Here is a 27,114-nt window from a genome sequence, read left to right on the forward strand (position 1 = left end):
GAAAATTTCATTAAAAAGAAAAGAAATGGGATAAAGGGCTGCAGAAGGCTTGTGGTTTTCCCCTGAAAATGGCATCAACAAAGGGTTTACGGTGCTAAAATCACCAGCTTCCCAACTTTCAGGAACAGGCAGACTTGAATCAGAATACCACATTTTTCAACACAATTTTGCCATTTTACTGGGACATACCCCATTTTTACTATTTTTTGTGCTTTGAGCCTCCTTCCAGTTAGTGACAGAAATGGGTGTGAAACCAATGCTGGATCCCGGAAGGCTAAACATTTCTGAAAAGTAGACAAAATTCTGAATTCAGCAAGGGGTAATTTGTGTAGATCCTACAAGGTTTTCCTACAGAAAATAACAGGTGAAATAAAATAATATTGAAATTGAGGTGAAAAAAACTGCCATTTTTCTGCATGTTTTACTCTGTAACTTTTTACTGCGATGTCAGATTTTTTAAAGCAATGTACCGTTACGTCTTCTGGACTCTTCTGGTTGTGGAGATATATAGGGCTTGTAGGTTCACCAAGAACCCTAGCTACCCAGAGACAATAAATGAGCTGCACCTTGCAATGGGTTTTCATTCTATACTGGGTATATAGCAATTCATTTGGTGAAATATAAAGAGTGAAAAACAGGTATCAAGGAAATCTTTGTATTTCCAAAATAGGCACAAGATAAGGTGTTGAGAAGCAGTGGTTATTTGCACATCTCTGAATTCTGGGGTCCCCATACTAGCATGTGAATTACAGGGCATTTCTCAAATAGACAACTTTTTTACAACTGTCTTACATTTAGAAGGAAAAAATGTAGAGAAAGACAAGGGGCAATGACACTTGTTCTGCTATTCTGTGTTCCCCCAAGTCTCCCGATAAAAATGGTACCTCACTTGCATGGGTAGGCCTAAAGCCCACGACAGGAAACGCCACATGGACACATCACATTTTCCCAAAGAAAACTGACGTGTTTTTTGGAAAGTGCCTAGCTGTGGATTTTGGCCTCTAGCTCAGCCGACACCTAGGAAAACCTACCAAACCTGAGCATTTTTTAAAACTACACATCTAGAGGAATCCAAGATGGGGTGACCTCTGGGGCTCTCACCAGGTTCTGTTTACCCAGAATCCTTTGCAAACCTCAACATTTGCCCAATAAAACACTTTTTCCTCATATTTCGGTGACAGAAAGTTCTGGAATCTGAGAGGAGCCACAAATTTCCTTCCACCCAGCGTTCCCCCAAGTCTCCCGATAAAAATGGTATCTCACTTGTGTGGGTAGGCGTAGCGCTCGCGACAGGAAATGCCCAAAACACAGCATGGACATATCACATTTTCCCAAAGAAAACAGAGCAGTTTTTTGCAAAGTGCCAAGTTGTGGATTTTGGCCTCTAGCTCAGCTGGCACCTAAGGAAACCTATCAAACCTGTGCATTTTTTAAAACTAGATACCTGGGGGAATCTAGGATGGGGTGACTTGTGGGGCTCGCACCAGATTCTGTTACCGAGAATCCTTTGCAAACCTCAAACTTTGGCCAAAAAAACACCTTTTCCTCACATTTCGGTGACAGAAAGTTCTGGAATCTAAGACGAGCCACAAATTTCCTTCCACACAGGGTTTCCCCAAGTCTCCCGATAAAAAATGGTCCCTCACTTGTGTGGGTAGGCCTAGTGCCCGCGAAAGGAAATACCCCAAAACACTATGTGGACACATCAAAATTATCAAATACTAAACTACTTGTTTTTGCGGGGTGGGGACCTGCGTTTTTGGCTCTGGGCTCTGAAGCCATATAGGGAAACCTACCAAACAAACATTTCTGAAAACTAGACACCCGAAGGAATCCAGGTAGGTGTGACTTGCGTCGATCCCCCAATGTTTCCTTACCCAGAATCCTCAGCAAACCTCAAATTTAGCTAAGTAAATCACATTTTTCCCACATTTCTGTGTGGGATCACCGCACCGGGACAAATTTCGTACCACCCAACCTTCCCCTCAGTCTCCTGGTAAAAATGATACCTTACTTGTGTAGGTGGGCCAAGTGCCTGTGACACATAAGAGCCAAAAACATGTCGAAATTGAGGGGGAACCAAAGCGGGTCCAAAAGGGCAGTTAGAAAAAAAACATTTTTAGGCTGACAAGTGCGGCAGAATTTTTATCGGTATAGATGAGACAATGCTGGGTGGTAGGAATTTTGTGGATTCCTCCAGATTCCGGAAGGTTCCATCATACCCATCACAAAAATGTGGGGAAAATGTGTGATTTCCAGCAAGGTTGGAGCTTTGCAGGGCATGGTGGGTAAGAAAATGGTGTGGGTGCATGTGAAACACACCACCCTGAATCACACAGATGTTTAGTTTTCAGTTTTGTCTAGGTCTTGTGGATTTTTCTACATGGCAGTGTCCCAAAGTCCAAAAAGTGCAGCCCTCACCATTCCAAGTGGGACGATTTTGAGAGTTAGCCAAGCTCTCATGGCCCAAACGTAAAACCAAAACCCAAAATAATCAAATGTCCCCTTGCTTGCCTTGGGATAAGGTGTTTTAGTGTGCTGAGGGAGAGCTGAAATACTGTTACCCCCTTCAGTTGGGGTGTGGGTATAACCAGGCCCATACTGGTTTGTAGCCACCACCCCACTATTTTTTTTTTTTTTTTTTATTCCCTGGCATCTAGTAGACTTTCTGCCTCCCCGGGGTGTGGATCGTGGGTAATTGCCCCATCTGCCCACATGTGGGCAGAACAACTTTGGCCCCATTTATTTGGGGTGGGGATATGGCCATACTCCCACCCTCTAATTTTGAAAAAAAAAATCTTCCCTGGTCTCTGGTGGGCGTTTTGCCCCCCCTGGGGGCAGGTGGGCCTTCCAAAAATAGGCTGATCTGCCGGGCAGATACGGCCAACAGTAAAGTGCCCACATGGGGAGTGACCCTTGTCCAAGGGGCTTTCCCCCAAACACAACACAGACATACACACACACCAATCCCTGTCACCTAAGTGGTTTCTGCCCCCCACCGGGGGCAGATCGGCCTAATAGAAATAGGGCGATCTGCCCCCAAGGGGAGCAGAAATGGCCTAAAATAAATTTGCCCCCTCCAGGGGAGTGACCATTGCCTAATGGGTCGCTCCCCTTTCATGAAATTGGCGCAAAAAAAAAAATCCCTGGGGCCTAGTGGTTTCTGCCCCCCCTGGGGGTATATCGGCCTAGTAAAAAATAGGCCGATCTGCCCCCAAAGGGGACAGAAATGGCCTAAAATAAATTTGCCCCCCAGAGAAATGACACTTGCCTAAGGGGTCGCTCCCCTTGTGTGAAATTGACGCAAAAAAATAAAAATCCCTGGTGTCTAGTGGTTTCTGCCCCCCTTGGGGAGCAGATCGGCCTAATAAAAATAGGTCGATCTGTCCCCAAGGGCGGCAGAAATGGCCTAAATACAGTTTGCCCCCAGGGGAGCGACCCTTGCCTAAGGGGTTGCTCCCCATATATTAAAAAAAAGTAGACATAAAAAATATATATCCCAGGTGTCTAGGGGTTTCTGCCCCTAGTTATAATAGGCCGATCTGCCCCCAGGGGGGGGAAGAAAAGGCCTAAAAATATTTTGCCCCAAGGGGCCGCTCCCCTTATGTCTAAATAGAAATAAATTTAAAAAACTCCCTGGTGTCTAGTGGTTTCTGTCCCCCTAATAAAAATAGGCAGATCTGGCCCCAAAAGGGGGGGGGGGGAGGGGGGTTTGAGGGGGAGGGGCAGAAATGACCTAAAAGTAAATTTGCCCCCAAGGGAGCGACCCTTGCCAAAGGGGTTGCTCCCCACATATATACAAAAAAAAAAGAAACAAAAAAAATTATCACTGGTGTCTAGCGGTTTCTGTGCTCACACATTTAATTCCAGCAGCCGCAAGTTTCAGAGGAAAGCTTTGAGCAATGGCACATTTTTCTTTACTGATTAAACACTGAGTTCAAGTCACTCATCTGTCACTTAAATAGCAAGGAATGGCACTTTCGTTCCCATTGTTATATAATTCAATTTCAACATCAGAAAAAAATTACACTTTATCGGACTTTTAAGCAAAAATTCAAAGAGTTCTGATTTGGGACATATCAGCTCTTGTTTTTCTTTAGACACTGAGTCTGCGTTTTACCAAATCTCCCTAAGGTCCCTTTTGAAGCATACCAGGGGCAGTTTCTCCTTTAGGGCCGAGGGGCTGTACCCCTCTGAACTTCCTACACATTTATAGCAAAAAATAATACATAGATTGATTTGTTCAGAGATGCGATTGTAACGATTGTAACTCTAAACAAATCGATGCATTTAAGTCTAGGCTGTCTCTCTCAGGCTGCCTGGCCTGCCTCGCCTTGAAGCAGGAGACAGAAGCCAGGCAGTAATTCAACTTTCTACACTGTGATGCAAGACGCAGGGCTGACTGCTCCGAAGTCCTTCATTTCCTTTGTGGTCTATGGCAGTATCCACTATAGGCCAGTGACGCTTTTAGCGTCATGGTTTCGGGCGTCAGAGTTATCATCCCTGCAGGAATTCCACTCTTTCCCCACTCGTCATGCAGTAGGAGTGGATGCAAGCACGTGTGATTTAGTGCCTTGGCTTTGGTAATGGTAAGTTTTATAATGCTAATTTTGAGTTATTTTTATTGCACTGAGACCCTTTGTCACACTAACCTTCCCCATTGTGACACCCCAGGCCCTGGCTGCAGATCGCTGGCTCCTTTGGAAGTGGAGCTGCTGTATTTGTTCCCTCATGAAATTGATCCAAAACTCAATCAGGGATCTTGCTCCCTTGTGAAATTGATCCAAATATCAGAGTCAGCCGCAAGGGGAGAAATACTTGCTTACAGTAAAGGCAGTTATCTGTTGTATGGCGTTACAACCCACCCGATCATCATGCCTTTACCATTAATTCCAAAAACATGGATTGATATGCAAACAATAAATGTTCAAGAGTGATTTAGTTCCTCTCTTGTTTCACATGCTTTACTTAATGTTGCATTAGCCAAGAGAGTTAGCTGTTTCATCATGCTCTGTTTCTGTGCATTGTATTACTCTTGCATAGTACACACTTTGACTCGTGCCAGGTGTTTATGAGGGGCTTTGATTGGGAGCACTGGTGCTGAGGCTGAAGCCAAAGCAATGTGCCTGTCAGTGTCTTGATGTCTCTGCAGAGCACACACAACAATGGTTATGTATTCCAGTTACAATTCAAATTCAGTGTAAATGTGTGTGAAAGGGTGCACACGCTGAGGTCAAAATATTTAGAAGGCAAAAGGAAATAAAGTGCTTAAATGTGAATGAGTGCAGCATATGTTTGGGGTAATCGTTGTTACTCATTTATCTTAAAGAGCTAACAACCACTGACAAAGCCAAAAACAGGTTTTAAGTGTATGTCAGTTGTTGTGTTATATTTCTGGATGCAATAACATCTCAGAGAGAAACCAAAATATGGGCCAGGAGGCACACTATGGGAATCACATAAATGTATTTTGCATGTTCCCTTTTAGAAAGCCCCCACTTTTTCCATCCCACTTAAAGACCTGTCTGCACATATTTCTGTATGACTGATTGCAGCCAGCAGCTGTAAGTGCTTCCTGATGCCTGGTTAGAACATTGTCTTCCAAAGTTGATGCCACATGCAGTGCAGGACAATGGGTAAGCATACACTTTAAAGGGCCTGACGTTGCTTCACTGAACAATTTGCATATTAAAGTAAAGGGTGAACATATTAATGCAGTAAGATATGGGGCAGTTTTTAATATGTTTAATATTTCAAGACCATACATTCCCACTGTTTTTTAAACCTTGTTTTCTCATTTCTCATTAATTTAATTTTCTATCAAATGCATCATTTGTCAATATATATTTTTTTTTAATCTTGGGAGGAGGACCCACCCTGGACCCCACGTTTGTCCATTGAGCTTGCTTGCTTCACTGGCTACATAAAAGTCGTACTCAGACTTTTACGCCCCATCACTTTCAAATGTCACCAGCCTCCACTGAAGCATACACAATGTGTTCATAGGTATGAAGTTCCAATTTTCCCTCATAGTATACCTTGTCCTTCAGAGTCTGATCTTTCCCTTGTGGACTAACAAGGCTGCCCGACTGTGAGGAGACAAGATCATTACCTCGACACTGGTGGTGAAGCAGCCTTATACTCTTGGGTTTGTCTGGGACCCCTGGGGCGATATAGCCTACAACGGAGATACTCTGGTGCCCCTGGGATGGGGCTGGATGGAACAGACCCCAGGAGATCAGATCACTTCCTGATAACCCTTGAATTACCCATATTTAGTCCCAGAATTTTTTTTCATAATTTATCTCTACTTATTAGACGCTGGGGCAATCTTAAAGCCAGTGCCTGGATTAATACCCTGGAGAGGTTAAAACCATCTAATAACGATAATATTAGAGACATGTCAGAGTCCTTCAATAGCTGGATCACCAACAGCTTAGACGTTCTGCTGCCTCCCTCTATAAAAACTAAAGGTCGTCATAGGCGGAGCACCCCTTGGTTCTCCGAGCACCTTCTTCATCTCAAAAGAGAATGTAGAAAATTGGAAAGGAGATGGCGAAAATTCTATGATGACACACTTAAACTAGGGTATAGGAAAGTCACCCGGTCCTATCATAATGAAATGAAAATTACCCAAACTACATATTATTCAGCAAAAATTGAGTTGGCATCAAATTCTCCTAAGGAGATTTTTCGGATATTCAAAGAAATGACTAATTACGAAGCACTCCTGGATGCTTCCCAAGAGCATGTCAATAATCTGGCAATATATTTCCAACAAAAGGTACAAGACATCTATTTCACCCTCCCCATTGCCACGGCCCAGGCCCAGGAGGTGGTGGAACCGAAGTCTCTGGTCCCGCAATTCTTTAGGATTTTCTACCAATATCCGAAGAAGCCGTGACCAAATACCTGACATCTATCAAATCGGGATCCCCTTTGGATCTCGCCCCTCCTCAGGTGCTGACATTAGGCGCTCCAGTGACGGTACCTGCTATTACGAACCTCCTGAACGCTTCACTGTCTTCGAGGACAGTACCAGAACAATGGAAACATGCCATTGTGAAACCACTTTAAAAAAAAACAATCTTGACGCCGCACAGCTTAGCAACTATAGACCTATTTCGTTACTACCTGTTCTCGCTAAAATGGTTGAAAAGCATGTCAATCCTCAACTTTACTGTTTTTTTGGAGGACAATAATATTTTACACACCACGCAGATGGGTTTTAGACTGCTCCACGGTACCGAGGCAGCTCTAATTGCTGTGACAGAAGAGGCTAGAAGGCGTCTAGATCAGGGTTTGGAGACTTCGATCATCCTTCTGGACCTTAGCGCCACCTTTGACACAGTGGACCTGGATATACTACTTGGTAGGATACAAGAGACTGGAAAATCAGGGCATGTCTTAGACTGGATTGCATCCTTTAATAAGGATAGATCTTATCAAGTTCTAGACAGATCATATTTTTCAAAGCATGCTAAGAACAGCTGTGGAGTGCCACAGGGGTCCTCCCTTAGCCCCACTTTATTCAATATTTACATGCTACCGCTTGCAGAAATAGTCAAGCCTTTTTGGGTGGCGTTGGTATCATATGCACATTACAAACAGCTAGTAGTATCATTATCCAATGATTCTACTGCTAATGGGCCCGTGCCCTCAAGCAGTGGCAACATGGATGTCATTAAGTTGAAACTTAATGACAATAAGACGGAAGTGATGATATTCAGAAATCACCCTCAACTCACTCTTAATCCATCTTTTATGGAGAGTTTGAAGGACCTGCCACCCCCCAAAACACTCATTAAAAGTCTGGGTGTATGGCTTGACCCACAACTATCTATGATGTATCAAGCCAATAAAGTCTCTGCCACCTCGTTTAGCCTCCTTAGGCTTTTAAGGAGGGTGTTTACAATCCTACCTTTAACGGCCAAAAGGATCATTATACGGGCCTTGATCGGTTCACGTTTGGACTATGGAAATGCTCTGTATATTGGAGTACCTGGATATGTGATTAAAAAGTTGCAGGTAATTCAGAATGCGTCAGCCCGTCTGCTTTTAAATATACCTAGATGTGAATCAGTAAAAGCAGGAATTTCCTCTCTCCACTGGCTTCCGGTGGCCAAATGGATAGAATTTAAGATGCTGTGTTATATTCACAGAGCTCTACACAATAGAGGTCCGGCATTATTGAGGACGCTGGCTTCCTTCTACTTACTGAGCAGGTTGCTTAGGTCCTCCACAGCATGTTTAGCAGTGACCCCTAGAGTGAAGAAGGACAGCTGGGGTGGAAGATCCCTGGCCTATCAGGGGACAAAGTTGTGGAATTCTTTACCATTGAGCTTACGTATGAACAGCCACAAATTAGCTTTCCGGAAGGCCCTGAAAACCTGGCTGTTCATAGCATAATCCCCTCTTTTCCAGTTACTGACTACAAGTGTCCAAGTTCATAGCGCTGGGTGTCCTTCAGGTAGCCATGAGCTATATAAATCTACATAACATAACAGGTGGCGTTCTACCCACCGGATAGTCTTGAATGGGGGAGTAGTGTGCACAGGAGGCCTTCTGCCACGATTTCCTTCACCCAGGCTTCATTCGTCAGTCCTGCCTAGGTAGGGGTAGGATGCCTAAGGTGGAAGTGCCAGGAGGGTGCTCCCAGCCCTGAGAAAGAGTCTGTCCTGTCTACTGGGCTACCCTGACTGCTGACATCTGGAGGGGATGGGGTAGGGTGAGGCGCACTGGTGTTCTGTCTTCCACCCTCCCGCAGCACAGACCTAAAATCTCAGCATGCATATCGACGCACACATCCTAGTCGGTGATTGCTGCAGGGAGCCCCCAGGGGACCTCACTGGTGTCCCGGAAATGGACATTGACCACTCTCCGAGGTCCCGGTCCCCTTGAGGGACGAGTGTGGCCACATTGGCCTATATTAATTTTGTCCACCTTGCTGTGAGGCCCCAAAAGACGATCAGCAAACGGTCTGCAACCAGCAATGGGGGCAGAGATAAACAAGCAGAGGACTAAACCATAGGGCCCCCCCAAGAGTCCTGGGAAGGCAATAAGGACCTGATGGGAGCAGAGCAGGCACTGAATACACTGTCCCAATCACTACAGAACATGCTCAACAAAATCCTTGCAGCAATAACTGATGCAAACTCCACACTTCAGAAATTACAGTGGCGACGGAACTGGGCCTACTGCATGCAGATCACAGCAAACTGGTGGACAGAGACAAGGACTCCGAAATGGTTGTATCTGAACTGTAGCTGGCACAGAAAGCCATGAGTACACAGATGAGTGGCCTGATAGTGCTGGTAAGCAACCTTGAGCAACGAGCAGAGGGGAGTGTTGGGCCTCCCAAGGGCACAGAAGGCACAGACATGGTGGCGTACCTGGAGTGATGGCTGTGGTATATGGTGGCCCCGAACCAACTCACCCTGTTCTTTGCAGTTGAGAGGGTGCACAAGGTACTGGCAGAGAAACCTGCCCAGGGAGGCCGCCAGGCCGGTGGTTGCACGATTGCTACACTACTGCTTCTGCAGCGGGCCAGAGAGTAGGGCTCCTTTGAAGTGGGCAACAGCCAAGTGATGCTGTTCCCGGATCATATATCGGCAGTTCCGGCCAAGGGCCCCTTTTCTAGAGGTCAAAAGGGCAATGAGAGAAGATGGCCTGCACTACTCCCTCATGTTCCTCACAAAATAAAAAATCTTGGAGGATGATACTTTGCACTTCTCCCAGCACCCAGAAGAAGCATGGTCCTGGATTGAGGCGCAATGGGCAGGAACGAAAAAACCCATGCAGACAGGGCTGCACTGAGGGGAGCGCAGGAGGAGCAAGCAGCATGTCAGAAGGCTCCTAATATTTTATTGCACAGGAGCAGATGCGAACACTATTCCCAATTCACTTCCTAAAACACTATCTGTTCTCAAATTAAACTGAACAATAGAAGCGCTCTAAGGGGGAAAGGGGATGGGGAAGAGACAGCCTTGTAGTCATTGGTTCCTTCTCTCCTGTATAATTTCTGTCTTCTATGTGTAGAGCATGTTTTACTTTTCTTATTGTGGAGTTTAGAATCTGCAAAAGAAAAAACAACAATTATCACATTCATTGCCTATTTTGCTAATTAAACTTTTTTTTTAAACTTTTTTTTAAACCACTCTACTATTTTTACATACCCAATTTGACTATGGCTATTGATCATCTTCTAATGTGTGTATGACTTTATATATGAGCATTAGATGTTCTTTCTGAAAAGTTGATAATTGTTCTTCTGACAATATTTATAACCTTCTTGTTCCACTCCTTCGCTTTTTACTTAGAATTGTTCATAACTTGCCAACTGGTTTTATTTTCCTTTCTTTTACGTATATATATATATATATACGTATATATATATATATATATACGTATATATATATATATATATATATATACGTATATATATATATATATATACGTATATATATATATATATATATATATATATATATATATATAAAATGTCACTTACCCAGTGTACATCTGTTTGTGGCATGAGACGCTGCAGATTCACATGCTGTGCATATCCCGCCATCTAGTGTTGGGCTCGGAGTGTTACAAGTTGTTTTTCTTCTAAGAAGTCTTTTCGAGTCACGAGATCGAGGGACTCCTCCCCTTTCGGCTCCATTGCGCATGGGCGTCGACTCCATCTTAGATTGTTTTCCCCGCAGAGGGTGAGGTAGGAGTTGTGTATATAGTAATAGTGCCCATGCAATGGAGTAAGTATGTATGTACATAATGTGATTAAAAGTGTTATATTTACAAGTTTACAAATGTACAAGTTTATTTTTATCAACTTATAATGGCTACAGGCTCCCGGGGAGGTGGGAGGGCGACTGAGAATCTGCAGCGTCTCATGCCACGAACAGATGTACACTGGGTAAGTGACATTTTCCGTTCGATGGCATGTGTAGCTGCAGATACACATGCTGTGCATAGACTAGTAAGCAGTTATCTCCCCAAAAGCGGTAGTTTAGCCTGTAGCAGTTGAAGTTGTTTGAAATAATGTTCGTAATACTGCTTGTCCTACTGTGGCTTGTTGTGTTGTTAACACATCCACAAAGTAATGCTTAGTGAATGTATGAGGCGTAGACCATGTGGCTGCCTTAAAGACTTCTGTCATTGGTATATTTCCTAGAAAGGCCATGGTGGCACCTTTCTTCCTAGTGGAGTGTGCCTTTGGTGTAATAGGCAGCTCTCTCTTTGCTTTAACATAACAGGTTTGAATACATTTAACTATCCATCTGGCAATGCCTTGTTTGGATATTGGATTCCCTGCATGAGGTTTTTGGAAAGCTACAAACAATTGTTTTGTTTTGCGAATTTGTTTGGGTCTATCAATGTAATACATTAGTGCTCTTTTTATGTCTAATGTATGTAATGCAATGCTCTTTCAGGTACAGAGTCTGGTTCTGGAAAGAACACTGGGAGTTCCACTGTTTGATTTAAGTGGAACGGTGATATAACTTTTGGCAAAAATTTGGGATTTGTGTGTAGAACCACTTTATGTTTGCGTATTTGTATAAAGGGTTCCTGTATGGTAAAGGCTTGTATTTCACTTACTCTTCTGAGAGATGTGATAGCTATTAGGAAGGCTACTTTCCAGGTTAAGTATTGTATCTCACAAGAGTGCATGGGTTCAAATGGTGGACCCATGAGTTGTGTTAATACAATATTGAGGTTCCACGAAGGAACTGGTGGTGTTCTTGGTGGAATGATCCTTTTTAGACCCTCCATAAATGCTTTTATGACTGGGATTCTAAATAGTGAAGTTGAATGTGTAATTTGCAGATAGGCAGAAATTGCTGTGAGATGTATTTTAATGGATGAAAAAGCTAACTTAGACTTTTGTAAGTGTAGTAAGTAGCTTACAATGTTTTTCGCGGACGCGTATAATGGCTGAATTTGATTATTATGACAGTAATAAACAAATCGTTTCCATTTATTTGCGTAGCAATGTCTTGTAGTAGGTTTTCTAGCCTGTTTGATGACCTCCATACATTCTTGTGTAAGGTCTAGATGTCCGAATTCTAAGACTTCAGAAGCCAGATTGCTAGATTGAGCGATGCTGGATTTGGGTGTCTGATCTGTTGTTTGTGTTGAGTTAACAGATCTGGTCTGTTTGGTAGTTTGATATGAGGCACTACTGACAGGTCTAGTAGTGTTATGTACCAAGGTTGTCGTGCCCAAGTTGGTGCTATTAGTATTAGTTTGCGTTTGTTTTTACTCAATTTGTTTACTAGATACGGAAGGAGTGGGAGAGGGGGGAAAAGCGTAAGCAAATATCCCTGACCAACTCATCCATAACGCATTGCCCTTGGAGTGAGGCTGTGGGTACCTGGATGCAAAGTTTTGGCATTTTGCATTTTCTTTTGTTGCGAATAGGTCTATTTGCGGTGTTCCCAGTTTTGGAAGTAGGTTTGTAGTATCTGGGGATGAATTTCCCATTCGTGGACCTGTTGGTGATCTCGACTGAGATTGTCGGCTAACTGGTTTTGAATTCCTGGTATGTATTGCGCTATTAAGCGAATGTGATTGTGAATCGTCCAATGCCAAATCTTTTGTGCTAAGAGTCACAACTGTGTTGAGTGTGTCCCTCCATGTTTGTTTAGGTAATACATTGTTGTCATGTTGTCTGTTTTGACAAGAATGTGTTTGTGCGCTATTAGTGGTTGAAATGCTTTTAATGTTATAAACACTGCTAGTAGTTCTAGTTGATTTATATGAAGTTGTTTTTCTGAGTGTCCCATTGTCCCTGGATGCTGTGTTGGTTGAGGTGTCCTACCCACCCTACCATGGAAGCATCTGTTGTGATCACGTATTGAGGCACTGGGTCTTGGAAGGGCCGCCCTTGGTTTAAATTTATAGGATTCCACCATTGAAGCGAGGTGTGTGTTTGGCGGTCTATCAACACTAGATCCTGAAGCTGACCCTGTGCTTGTGTCCATTGTGTCGCTAGGCACTGTTGTAAGGGCTGCATGTGTAATCTTGCGTTTGGGACAATGGCTATGCATGAAGACATCATGCCTAGAAGTTTCATCACTTATTTTACTGGATATTGTTGGTTTGGGTGCATGCTTTGTATTACATTTTGGAATGCTTGTACCCTTTGTGGACTTGGAGTGGCAATCCCTTTTTTTGTGTTGATTGTCGCTCCTAAGTATTGTTGTATTTGACACAGTTGTAAGTGTGATTTTAGGTGGTTTATTGAGAACCCTAATTTGTGAAGGGTTTCTATGACGTATTTTGTGTGTTGAAGACATTGTTTCTGAGTGTTGGTTTTTATTAACGGGAATACGTGTATGTGCTGTCTTCTGATATGTGCCGCTACTACTGCAATGCATTTTGTAAATACCCTTGGTGCTGTTGTTATCCCGAATGGTAACACTTTGAATTGGTAATGTACTCCTTGGATTACAAACCTCAAGTATTTCCTGTGTGAAGGATGTATGGGTATATGGAAGTACGCATCCTTTAGATCTAATGTTGACATGTAGTCTTGTTGTTTGAGCAAGGGGATCACGTCTTGAAGTGTTACCATGTGAAAGTGATCTGATTTGATGTAAAGATTTAGGGGGTCATTCCGACGGGGATGCGGGAGCACCGCCAACAGGCTGGCGGTGCCCCGCAGGGCATTCTGACCGCAGCGGTTTGGCCGCGGTCAGACAAGGAAAACCGGCGGTCTCCCGCCGGTTTTCCGCTGCCCTGGGAATCCCCCATGGCGGCGCAGCTTGCTGCGCCGCCATGGGGGATTCCGACCCCCTCACCGCCATCCTGTTCCTGGCGGCTCCGACCGCCAGGAACAGGATGGGGGTGAGGGGTGTTGTGGGGCCCCTGGGGCCCCCGTAAGAGGCAGGGGCCCCCGTAAGAGGGCCCCACTTTGTATTTCAGTGTCTGCTTCAATGGTGCTTTGCAGACACTGAAATACGCGACGGGTGCCACTGCACCCGTCGCACCTACCCACTCCGCCGGCTCCATTCGGAGCCGGCTTCCTCGTGGGGAGGGGTTTCCTGCTGGGCTGGCGGGCGGCCTTCTGGCGGTCGCCCGCCAGCCCAGTGGGAAAGCCAGAATGGCCTCCGCGGTCGAGCGGCCATATGGCGGCTCCCTCCAGGCGGGCGGCTCCCCCGCCTGCAACAGAATGACCCCCTTAGTGTTCTGAGATCTAAGATGGGTCTCAGAGTTTTGTCCTTTTTGGGTATTAGAAAATACAGGGAATAAACACCTGTTCCTTTCTGATGGTTGGGTACGAGTTCTATTGCATCTTTTTGTAACAACGCTTGGACTTCTAGTTGTAATAGATCCAAGTGCTGTTTGGACATGTTGTGTGTTCTTGGAGGCACATTTGGTGGTAATTGTAGGAATTCTATGCAATAACCATGTTGGATAATGGCTAGGACCCACGAGTCTGTAGTTATTGTTTCCCAATTTTTGTAATAATCTGTGAGTCTCCCCCCCACTGGTGTTATGTGTTGGGGATTTGTGACATTGAAGTCACTGTTTAGTTTGTGGGGTCTTTGGGCTTTGGAATTTCCCTCTGTTTTTAGGGAACTGTCCACCTCTATATTGTCCCTGAAAGCCTCCTCTTTGATACTGGCCCTGGTATGTGGGTCTGGCTTGTGAGGTTTAGGGTTCTGTGCTTTGGGCTCGAAACCCCCCTCTAAAGAGTGGCTTTCTAAAGGTGCCTCTGCTCTGTGGGGAGTAGAGTGCGCCCATGGCTTTGGCCGTGTCAGTGTCCTTCTTTAGTTTATCTATAGCTGTATCGACCTCCGGCCCAAACAACTGTTGTCCATTAAAAGGTATATTATGCACAGCCTGTTGGATCTCTGGCTTAAATCCGAAGGTGCGGAGCCATGCGTGTCTCCGAATAGTGACCGCTGTGTTCACAGTTCTGGCGGCTGTGTCCGCTGCGTCCATTGCCGATCGTATCTGGTTGTTGGAGATACTTTGGCCCTCCTCCACCACTTGCTGTGCACGCTTTTGAAAGTCCTTGGGAAGTTGTTCAATAAAATGCTGCATTTCAAACCAATGAGCCCTGTCATATCTTGCCAATAAAGCCTGTGAATTGGCAATGCGCCATTGATTGGCTGCCTGTGCTGCAACTCTTTTCCCCGCTGCATCAAACTTTCGACTTTCTTTGTCGGGTGGTGGTGCATCCCCAGAAGTCTGTGAGTTTGCCCTTTTGCGTGCTGCGCCTACTACCACTGAGTGAGGTGTTAGTTGTTGCGTGATGTACACAGGGTCCGTAGGGGAGGCTTGTACTTTTTTTCCACCCTAGGTGTAATGGCTCTGTATTTGACGGGGTCTTGAAACACCTGTTTTGCGGGTTTTAACATCCCTGGTATCATCGGCAGACTCTGGTACTGGCTGTGTGTTGACGACAAAGTATTAAATAAAGAGTCATCCTCAACAGGTTCAGCATGCAATGCTACATTGTGAAAAGTAGCTGCTCTGGACACCACCTGCATGTAAGCAATACTGTCTTCAGGTGGTGACAGTCTTGCCGGGTAGCAGTCTGGGCTATTGTCAGATACTGGTGCATCATATAGATCCCATGCATCTGGGTCATCCTGGGTCATCCCTGTGTGCGTTGGAGATTGCATCATAGGGGGTGTTGCAATTGGTGACAGTTGCGGTGAGTGCTGTGGCGATGGTTGTGGCGAAATACGTGGTGGAGTTTTTTCTTTCCCCACCTTTGTTTTTGGCTGTTTCTCTGTGTCTTGGAAAGCAAGTTTCCTTTTCATTTTAATAGGGGGAAGAGTTCTTATTTTTCCTGTATCTTTTTGAATATGGAGCCTTCTTTGGGTTTAGTCTGGTTCCCCCATTTCTAATTCTTGTCCAAATTTATGGCCTTGTAGTTGTGCTGAAAGGCCTTGTTCTTCGGAATAAGAACTTTGTTTCGGCTCCGATGCTGGGTGTTTTGGCACCTAAACTTTTTCCACAGTCTTTTTCGGCTCCGAAGCCACCTTTTTCGGTTTCGGGGTGCTGATCTCTCGGTGCCGACTTTGCTCGGAGCCGGTATCTCGATGTCGAGTTGCCGAGTATCTCGGTGCCGAGTATACTCTGTGCCGGTATCTCGACCGGAGTCGGATGTCTTTGACACGTGTGTTCCCTTTTTCGGTGCCGATGGTTGGTCACCGATTTTACGGGTTAAGCCATGGCCTGCCAGCGGTGGCGTCCCCTGGGCCTTCATGATTTTGGCGTGAGTTTTGGCCGGGCAGGTTTACTCACGGTTTTCGCCGGCTGCTCACTTTCGGCCTCGTCCGAGTCGGCAATGGAGAAAGTCTCCTCTTCTTCGACGTCGTGGTGTCCTGACGACGTCGATGCCATTTGAAGCCTTTGAGCTCTCCGGTCCCGTAGTGTCTTCTTCGACCGAAATGTCCGACAGGCCTCGTAAGTATCCTCTTTGTGTTCGGGGGACAAACACAAATTACAGACCAAATGCTGATCTGTGTAAGGATACTTATTGTGGCATTCGGGGCAGAAGCGGAATGGGGTCCGTTCCATGAGCCTTGAAGAAGTACGCGGTCGGGCCGACCAGGCCCCGCCGGGGGATAGAAGCCCCGAAGGGCTACCGGAGCTTTTCTTTTATTCGGTGTCGATCTGCTATAACTAACCCGATACCAAACGCAAACAATACCGTCAAATTTTCCGAAATTTAACTAACTTTCCGAACCGAAACACGGAGCGAAGAGAAACATGTCCGAACCCGATGGCGGAAAGAAAACAATCTAAGATTGGAGTCAACGCCCATGCGCAATGGAGCCGAAAGGGGAGGAGTCCCTCGATCTCATGACTCGAAAAGACTTCTTTGAAGAAAAACAACTTGTAACACTCCGAGTCCAACACTAGATGGCGGGATATGCACAGCATGTGTATCTGCAGCTACACATGTGCCTAAAAAAAGAGAAAACTGATCTGGCAGCCATCTTGAGTTTCCAGCACTGCTAGATATTTCTTTGTTTTCCAACTGGTTTCCTACTTTTGATATTGGTTGACACTACATGGACCATTTGAGTTTTTTCAACAGGGATCCTCTGTAGGATCCTGACACAGCGACCCCATGGGCCACACGAGGCGTAACTCTGGCCAGGCCCTCTAAAATGCAAACGGACCGGGACAGGGTGGCTGCCCTGAAGACGGCCTTAGAGCTCACAGATGCCAAGGGCATGGAAGAAAAGGAGGACTCAGCCTTGGAGCGTGGTTCCGTGGGGTTGGAATCTGAGGGGCCAGAGGAAACAGAGAACTGCCCACCGGTGATCACCCGCCGTCGTCTGACGAGATAATCTAAAAGAGGCAGAATAGGGCTTTGAGCGCTGCAGGGGACCTCTATCACCCTAGGACTTCAAGTGAAACGCTGACGACGCACGAAGGCCGGTGCAGTAATATGGTGTCACTGGCTGGACCCTGAGCCTACTCCCACATTCAATCCCATAGACTTGACATGGTGGCCAAAGGCAGTGACTGTTTCTTTGGTTTGACTAGTTTGGGTGGCCAACTGTTTGCTGAGCTGCCCTCGGGTCGAGAATTTGGGACCCAAGTTCATGTTTTTTTCAGTTATTATGTTTTTCGGTCATGGGCGGGCGTTGGGGGGTGAACAAGGGGAAGAAGGGGAAAGACCAGACATCACCGGGATAGAGAAGGAAAGACGTCACACTACAACTGTAGTACTACATCGATGACTACGCCCAGACGGAAACACAGGTGCATGACCAAGCCATACTTCAAGACAACACCCACACATGGGGGGACATTCGAAGGGGACTGGGACCAGACCCCAGCCTTCTGATACTGTTCCACCCTATGTTTTCCTGGTAAATGATGACAAATATGATGGAAAAGTTAACCGATGTGTTCATTTTTTTTTTTTTTTTTTAACCAAATGCCAATGAACAAAAGTTTTTTTTTTTAAACAATTACCAGCGGGCCATCAGTAGCAACTGATTGCACAGTATCCCCAGGACTCCATCTATGAGAATGTGTCTCCCATTTTGTACCCTCCCAAAAACACAGTGCATAGTCCTTCTGTAACGTTTGGTCCAAAATCTCTTAAAGAGTGTTTTTCAACTGTTGCCAGAAGATGGATATTTCAGGACACAATCATTAATGTGTGGCAAGACCTACTTCTCTCTATAATTCTCCAAAACCTCTAAGGTTCACACATCAAAATTATTTAATCTAGCTGGGGAATAGTATCACTTTTATAGAAGTTTGAAATTCAGTTACCTATGCTGCACCCATACACTGTATTGAAATATTTTTCTGTGTAATCTTTCCTAATCGAGGTGGAAGATTTCACAGCTTTTCCCCACCCATGCTGTAAGTATAAATCAGAGCTGAATGGAGATGAAAAGTAGTTCAGGGATATCAGGCCCTGTGAGACAATAAAGTCTATCTTGTGTTTCTTAAGATTATTGAGTTCCCTCATGGGGCATACCTTAATATCAGGGTTCAACATCGATGATTAACTTGCAATGAGAATAGTCTTTTACCTTCAGTTACCTAAACGTCTCTATTTAGAATGTAACTTTTGCAATTCTACACCCTCCTTCCTCCCCTTTCTTAATGTCGGTCTACTAAGTGCTAATGATAATTCTGAGCTGATGTAGATGTGTAGAACGGTGGAGGATATGAAGACAAAATGTCCCACAATTTTACGAAGATTAATGTGACCCTATTTACATATTGTTTTTTTTAAGTCTGTGATGTTTGGGCAATGATACCTGGATACTCTCACGGGTGACAAGCAGCACTCTACAAATCCACCTTACATTACATTAAGTCACCAACCTGAATTGCTCCATAAAAGCAATGTTTCTCAAATTGCAGAGTTATCCAATCTGGAATTCCCTTAAATGATTGTATAGCTTCTGTCAGCAGGTACGAAATATTGTGAAATCTTTGGCATCCACATAATCTAATATGATTGGTCTAAAAAGGCACAAAGCTCTGATATTTACTTGGCTTAGGTACAACTGAGTTTGTTGCCTCTGGCACAGATAGAGCAGCCACTCCTATTTAGAAAAAGGAATTTTATAATTGTTTCAGGAATTTATGGTTCCATCTTTTTTATAAAAAGAGGCTGAAAAGCCACCCAGCTCTAGGGTTTTAGCTATTTTCAAGCAGGCGGATTGCTCTTAAAATTTGTCCCTGGAGATGTGACTCTCAAATTATTCTCTCATATGGGAAAGCAGCTGCGGCTTACCTACAAACGTCAACTGCTCCACCTGAGCTATGAGTTCTGCTTTTGTAAAGGGAGCTATAAAAGTCTTGAAACGTGGCTCATTTGTCTTATCCTGAATATAAGCCTGAGCCCTTTGCCTACCACTTTGAGGGCTTATATAGGCCTGTTTAGCCATAGTTTTGTTTAGCAGTGAGCTTTCTTGCAACTGTCTTATCAGATTTATTATGTTTTTCATAAAAGAAAACTTGCTTCAGTAGGGCTTGCTTCATATTAATTATTATTATATTTTATTTTATGTACTAATATAGAGTAATTTTGTTTGTGTTGTTGATCCACCTTTTATTTTGTTCTTCAACCCATACCATAACCTTGCCTGCTCTGAGGCAATACCCAAAAGCATGCACTTAAAGACTGCCTTCAAAGCATCACAGACCACCACTGCTGGTACCTCCCCAGTGCAGTTATGGATGAAGTATTGGGATATGCTATCACTGAGTTTCTTACGTTTCACAGGATCTTTGCACTGTATAGTATGTCAGTAAATAACCCATTGTCATAGTTGAGTTTTTCTACCAACTATATCGTTGTGAATGAGGCAATATCTCCCTCAAATATTTTGTATTATGTACAATATGCAAGCAAGTCCAAAATGTCTTAGTGTATTGTTAGTTTCAATATATATTTACCATTAACCATTACTTGATACAAATTACAAATATCTAAGTTAAATAGAATCACTTCTAAAATCTATACTTCGAATCTCATTTATTAAGTTTATCACATACTATCATTTTTTGGAAACATACTATCATTGGAAAATAGATTTGACCAATACTAGCCCCATTTACTCTGCCATTCAGCATATTACAATGGGAGCTTTGCATAACACCCATTTCCATAAGGTTGACACAAGGAACTATTTACTTCTGCCTTAGAGCTTCTAAAGTGCAGTTAACAAATATTATGTGTAGTCCTGTTACAACTCATTTGTTAAGCAATATGCAGATATATTTTTCTCCAATGGAACACAGACCCCGACCGTTTTGTCTCATCTACACCTTAACTTGTTTTTTACTACCATCTTTATTGAGTTTTTGTGACATCACAATAAACACAAGACACACTATAATTATAAACTTTTTCATACTGTCCATCATAGAGTTTTCAAATAAGGCAAGACTGTCATGCAACAAAAGAATATGGCATAACATATGGGAAAAGACAACAGGAGACAACTGTGAGCCGATATCCCTGATGTGGTTTTGTGTAATATGGAGTAGGTAGCGCCTAATGTTAACACGGGAAGCGTGCCGCACTCGAGAAAATGAGAGGGAAAAATTAAAGCATGATGAGGGGGACCTGCTCAATGCCCTTAGTGAGTTCCAATTGCATTGAAGGAGGGGAAACCCCCATCTAGAGTAAAGTGGCTAGGTATCTCCCTCTGGCCCCAGTATGGAGTGCATAAAGGAGACTGTCCTCCGGAGTGCCTATAAAACCTTGCATTTTCTCCCACCACAATGTCACAGATTCCATCTATGCTCATTTAATAATTTCAGCCTGCCAGTGTGTGATCCCTAGGAGTGATGCTGCTTTCCAGCGCATCACAATCACACATGTGGCCTATACTATCGCCAAAGTAATGAATCCAGCGGTTGTTCCTCCCATCCGATGTCGCTTATGGAGACTGAAGCAGAAGATTCAACTGTCTGCAGTGTTCAGGTTTTGTCAGCCTGACACTCTCAGGAGTCTGTGCAGACGACGTCTGTAGGAAGCTGGCTCTGTATATACTATATCAAAATGAGATGTAGTGTGCACAGAGTCCAAGGGTTCCCCTGGGGCTTAACAGAGGCTAAAGCAGATAATACTAATGCTCTCTTTTGTGGTAGTGTGGTCGGGCAGTTAGGCTTATCAGAGGGTAGTGCAAAGCATATGTTGTACACACACAGGCAATAAAGTGAAGGACACACTCAATGACTAACTCCATGCCAATAGTTGTTATATAGCAAAAATACGTTTTGTTACTTTATTTCTAGAACCACAAGATTCAAGTTGCAGGTAAGCACATTTGCAAGTAAGTATCCAACATATGGATCAATACCACTTTGTTTCAATTTGGCAAGTTACATGTTTTTTTAATAAATAGCAATAATCTGTTTTAAAGCTGACACTGCAATTTTCAGAACAGTTCTAGGAGGGGAGAAAAGTTAGTATGATTTTGAGGTAAGTACAAGACTTACAGTTCCAGTCCCCGGGGGTTAGGATGTCCACAGGTTGGTGTTCAAGTTAACCCCAAACAACCACCGGCAGCAACACAGGGGTGGCCAGGTGCAGAGGTCAAAGTTGAGGTCGGTTTAACATGGGCTCCTATGGAGACTGGGAGCACTTGGAATCAGGCTTGCTTGCAGGTAAGTACCCTTGTCTTCGAAGGGCAGACCTGGGGGGTTTAGAGGAGCACCGGGGGGGGGGAGGGGAACGGCACAGATTAACACCAAACATACACCCTCAGTGGTGCGGGGGCGGCGCCGAGTGTAGGGTGCAAACACAGCGTTGGGCTCCCAATGCTTTTTTATAGGGGGATCCGCGGGCCACAAAGATGCTGTAGGTGAAGTCCAGGAGGTTGGTTCCGGGAAACCAAAGGCTGGACAAGGAGGGGGTCCGCCTGCTGGATGCTGATGCACTGAAGGCCGTGTTACCCAAGGCCAGGGGGCAGTGGATGCAGGGGTACCTTTTGCCGTCAGGGCTCTTCGTCCGGTTCTGTTGCAGTCAGGGGGGTCCTCCGGATTCAGGCTGCAGGCGTTGTTGTGGTGGACAGGAGAGGTCAACCCAGGGTGGGCACTTGCTCAGAATTGCCTGGGGACCAGCTCTACTCATTTGGGCCACCTGGAGACGGGCCGTGGGCGTCAGGTGCAGAGTGGACAGGACTTGCGCATCGGGGAGACACTGGAGTCCTCGGATGGAGTTTCTTCTTGGACAGGGACACTGCCCATGGGAGTTCTTGGTCCTCTGGGGTGCAGGAAGTCCTGTGGAGGCTTTTTAGAGGTCGCTGGTCCTGTAGGATGCGTCGTCTTCTTTTTGTGGGGCTTTTGAAGCTGGAGACAGGCCGGTAGGGCTGGGGCCAAGTCAGTTTGCGTCTTCAGTCTTCTCTGCTGGGGGTCAGCTTAGCAGTCCTTTTCACCTCTCGTCTTCTGAGATCACCTGAAACCTGACAAACTAGGTTCAGGGGAGCCCTTAAATCCTGGATTTAGGGTCATTATAGGGGTCAGAGGGCAGTAGTCAATAGCTAAGGGTGGCTAAACCCTTCCTTTGGGGAGGGGGACACAGACCTAAGCCTATTGGTCCCTGTCTTCCAAACTAAGAGGGAGGATTTTGCAAGGAAGGGGTCACCTCAGCTCTGGACACCTAAGGGGTGTCGCAGCTGAGGTGGTCACGCCACCTTGTTTTCCCTAATTTTCCCGCCGGACTTCCTGCCAAAAGTGGGGCTTTGTCTAGGGGCAGGTATCTCCACTAGCTGCAGTGCCCTGGGGGCACTGTAACAAGAGGCCCGAGCCTTCGAGGTTCACCGCCAGGCATTACAGTTCCTGCAGGGGGTAGGAGTGAAGCACCTCCACCAAGTGCAGGCTTTGTTTCTGGCCACAGAGAGCACAAAGGCTTTCACCCCATTTGGTCAGAAACTCATCTGGAAGTGGCAGGCTGGCACAGACCGGGCAGTCCTGCACTAGCAGTTTGGCTAACATATCGGGGGCACCTCTAAGATGCCCCCTGGGTGCATTTTTCAATAAATCCAACACTGGCATCAGTGTGGGTTTATTGTGCTGCTCTCAGTCAAGTTGGCATCAATATCAAGCAAAAAGTGTGTGTATGTGTGGTGGGTAACCATGCTAACAAAGGCACTTTCCTACAGCGTCCCAAAAGGCTCTCACCAGCGGCAGTCCCAAAACATTTGAAAGATGGCAGCTCTGGGACCTGGGCAACGGGACATATGGCTGCTTCATATGGTAAACTCTGTGCAGCCTAGATGGCTTCAGATAGGCCCTGCGGAACAAGTGTTGAATCTACTGAAATTGGGCATTGCAAGAACTTCCATGGGTGCTTTAGCACCCTTTCCTACTCTGTGGGAGGCAATGAATGCCCCAAATCCTGCTCCTACTTCCTCCACAAGTCAGCGAGAGGGTCAATGGTTCTATCTGGGATGGCCCTTGTTATCTAGGATATAAGCATTCTCCCTCTGCCAAATGTAAAAAATGTGTGAGTTAGTGGGTGTGTGTGGGGGAAGGGGGTGGGGTTGTTACTTGCTGCTACTCCTCAAGGGCGCTCCAATTTGTGGACAAGGTGTCTACGTGTCAGAAACTGCCCTGCCGGAAGACCTGCCATCTCTGGTAATCTATCAATATCTTGTATTTCCACAGGTATTAATGACGGACAGGTATCAATGATGGACAACATAAACGATAGGTATCATCTTATTACACCACATTAGTAAGGTGAATTGCACCATATCACAGAGCATGTATTATACTTTCATTAGAGGTAGTCAAACAATGAGTGGCACCAGGGAGTCCACCTTCGTCCAGAAGAGGAGCCTAGGGGGGTAAGGCTCCAAAACATGTAGACTAGGAAGTCAGGTACATTACATCCCCAACTTCCGCAGCCCCTTTTTAATCATACCTCCAAGAGATCTATTAAATCATTGGAATTACTAGGAGACAGGTATTTTTAACTCATCCAAGACCCCAGAGGTAGAATGTGGAAAGAAGGTGAGTATTAACCCCTTTTCCCCCTCCAATCCGCCAACTCAGAAGTGGAGGTTGGACTGCCACTTTTTGTTTGGTGGTATGGCACATCCAAATCTGCATGGCGGGAAGGGTGGCTGGGGTCCTGCTGGAATCCACTTTTCCCTCTCCCACGTCAATGCGGGTGGTGCTTCTTAGCGGAGGTGGCAGTTCGAATGTGACCTTTCGCCTATGGAACAGCCAACATCTAAATATGGCAGGTGGACTGTCACGGTGGCGGATGGGTTTTCAGTCAAAAAATCGACGGCAGGACCGTTACCGACAACATCTAAATTAGGCCCTTAATATTCCCCTAGCGCCTATGAGCACATGTATATAGTGCCCCCTGACCACTGTTTTCATTGTGTCCCATTCCACTGCCCGCCATGCTTACATTTTCTGTAAAATAAAGTGCGAGTGTTTTGTGTTTGGTAGTGTGAAATACTTGATCCCCCAATGCTGTTGGCTGAAGATGCCAAGTGGGCACTGGTTGTACATATCCCCCCAAATGAGCCACAAGAGAAGACGGTTATAATCAGAGAGGGTCTTACCCAGGTTTTCAGAATCGGACACTAGAAGTTCTGTACCTAGGTGGTACTGGAAACAATCGAGACAGAGGTGTAAATCATAAGGAGGAGAACAGAGGGGGTATTCTCTAATGCCTGGGTGCATAATTTTCTAGCTCTCAACTAATGACCATTGGGCAGCCAACTACGTCAGATAGGTTGCAGTGTAAAGTGTGGGGGAATTTCCACCCCTTCCAAATTCCCACACAGTTCACACTGCAAGCAATCTACTACGGTTTCAAGGGTGCAATTTGTCGCACTTAGTGAGCCGGATATGCCCAGACGTGGGTCCCGGGCTCACTATGCCAGTGGATTCAAGCTAGCCTACCTAACGAATGGTGATACCCAGAAACCGGTCCCAGGATGCTTGTTTCCGGTCCTGGGAGGAACCTGGCCTGGCAGTTCAGGCTGGACTGTTCCCATGGGGAACAGGCTCAAGACTGATTTGCATATGGCTGGGTCCAAACTGGGGTGGCGTGGTGAGCAAAAGAATTGATGGATTAAACCAAGATCTATGACTGGGGATGAATGTTTGATTGGTTCTACATTCTGTCCATCATTTGTGTTTGTTTGCTTTTCTCACCCTACGTGCGCCGGGTATGCCCAGTCGTGGGTCCCGGGCTCAGTATGCCTCTGGATTCAGGCTAGCCTGGCTGATGAAGGGTGCTTCCCTGAAACCGGTCCCAGGATGCTTGTTTCCAGCCCAGGCAGGACATGGCCTGGCAGTTTGGGCTGGACTGTTCCCATGGGGAACAGGGTGAAGACTGATTTGCATATGACTGGGTCCAGACTGGAGTGGTGTGGTGAGCAAATGAATTGATGGATTAAACCCAGATCTGTGACTGGGGGTGAATGTTTGATTCGTTCCGCATTCCGTCCGTCATTTGTGTTTGTTTGCTTTTGTCACCCTAAATGCGCCAGGTATTCCCAGACGTGGGTCCTGGACTCATTATGCCACTGAATTCAGGCTAGCCCGGCTGATGAAGGGTGATACCCTGAAACCGGTCCCAGCATACTTGTTTCTGGTCCAGGGAGGACCTGGCCTGGCAGCTCAGGCTGGGCTGTTCCCATGGGGAACAGGGTCAAGACTGATTTGCATATGGCTGGGTCCAGACTGGGGTGGCGTGGTGAGCAAAAGAATTGATGGATTAAACCCAGATCTGTGACAGGGGTGAATGTTTGATTGGTTCTGCATCCCGTCCATCATTTGTGTTTGTTTGCTGATACAGGTGAAAGCATATAATTTCTGAATCATGGTTAATAATTTCTGTAACTCTCCATGTACCCACCATCACTACAAAAGAACAAGTTACGTCTTTTCTAGTAGAGACTCCATCTAACCGCAGATTTCTCACCGTTGAGAATTACCGCAGACTGGATCCGAAGAATTTTGATAGCAATTCACTTGCATGTCAATAAGTGGTGTACTGTGGGTCTGTGTTGGTTCAGTACCACCACAGATGTGACATAAGGGACATTTTATCTGCATCAACTCGACAAGATTATTTCAGTTTCTTTCTGATCTCTGTCTGCACCGTTGAACGTGGAGCCCATTGATATCAGAATACACTAGTGTGCAGATCTCTACATTTGGATCTTATTAAGGGACATGGGCATGGAATACCTGAACATCCAGTTCTGCAGAAAGGTCTGAAATATATAGATTAAACAATAAGGGTGCTAGAACACAGACTTGTTTTAGGCAAGATGATGTGTCCACCTTCCTCGACAAATGTGTACCATCTCCAATCTTTAACTTGATCCACGTATCTGTGTGTAAAAGCCTGACTGCACTCGGGAGAGTGGGGGGCACTCTCCATTGTTGTAGTTTGGCCCAGAGCCTATTGTGGGGAACACAGTTGAATGTTGCCTTAAAATCGACAAAGCACATATAGAGAGGTACACTTAGGGCTTGTGCTCTGCTAAGTATCGGTCCCAATACCATTACGTTTGTTAAAGTACCCTGGCTTCTTGTGAAGTCGCAAGCATTTCCATGACCTCATGTTTGCCCAGAATACTTTCTTACTGTACAGGATGTTAACTACATAACAATGATAATCCCGGAAAAACTGCTAAACATCTTTGACAGAAACGTATTCATAGCTCACAGCGTCACATTCACAGTAAAAGTGCCATTCACAGTAAAAGTGCCTTTGAGTGAGGATCTTCCAGTCCAAGTCTTCTGCTTGTAACTTTGTTCTAAGGTGGAATAATTGGATAACCTTGTGCATAGGTCTTTTGTGTGGTATATAGATGATCTCTCCTAAAGAACACTCTACCTACAGAAATTAGGGCCAAATTAACCCTTCAGTCCTTTCAATATCTTCTAGAGACACATATCTCCTGACTATAGCTGACCCACTGACTAGAATGTAATGTAGCTGTTGATGTTATTCCACCCTACTCTTAGTTTTCCCAAAATTTGGTTACTTGTGTACTTACGCCCTCTATCCTTACATGCCACTAAACTGCAATCCACTCTGACCTCTCCGACCAGACAAGCCCACCTATTGCTTCATAACCACACTCACTTCTACGTCTCCTCTCCCTGCTCCTCCTT

The 27,114-nt window shown here is 45.3% G+C and overlaps 1 protein-coding gene across 2 annotated transcripts in view; it reads right to left on the minus strand.

Annotated features, from left to right (window-relative positions):
- STRADB (STE20 related adaptor beta) overlaps positions 1 to 27,114 on the minus strand; it is a 138,063-nt gene that overhangs the window by 41,816 nt on the left and 69,133 nt on the right. The window lies entirely within an intron of this gene.

The sequence above is a fragment of the Pleurodeles waltl genome, chromosome 3_1, assembly GCF_031143425.1.
Source record: "Pleurodeles waltl isolate 20211129_DDA chromosome 3_1, aPleWal1.hap1.20221129, whole genome shotgun sequence".
Taxonomy (NCBI): Eukaryota; Metazoa; Chordata; class Amphibia; order Caudata; family Salamandridae; genus Pleurodeles; species Pleurodeles waltl.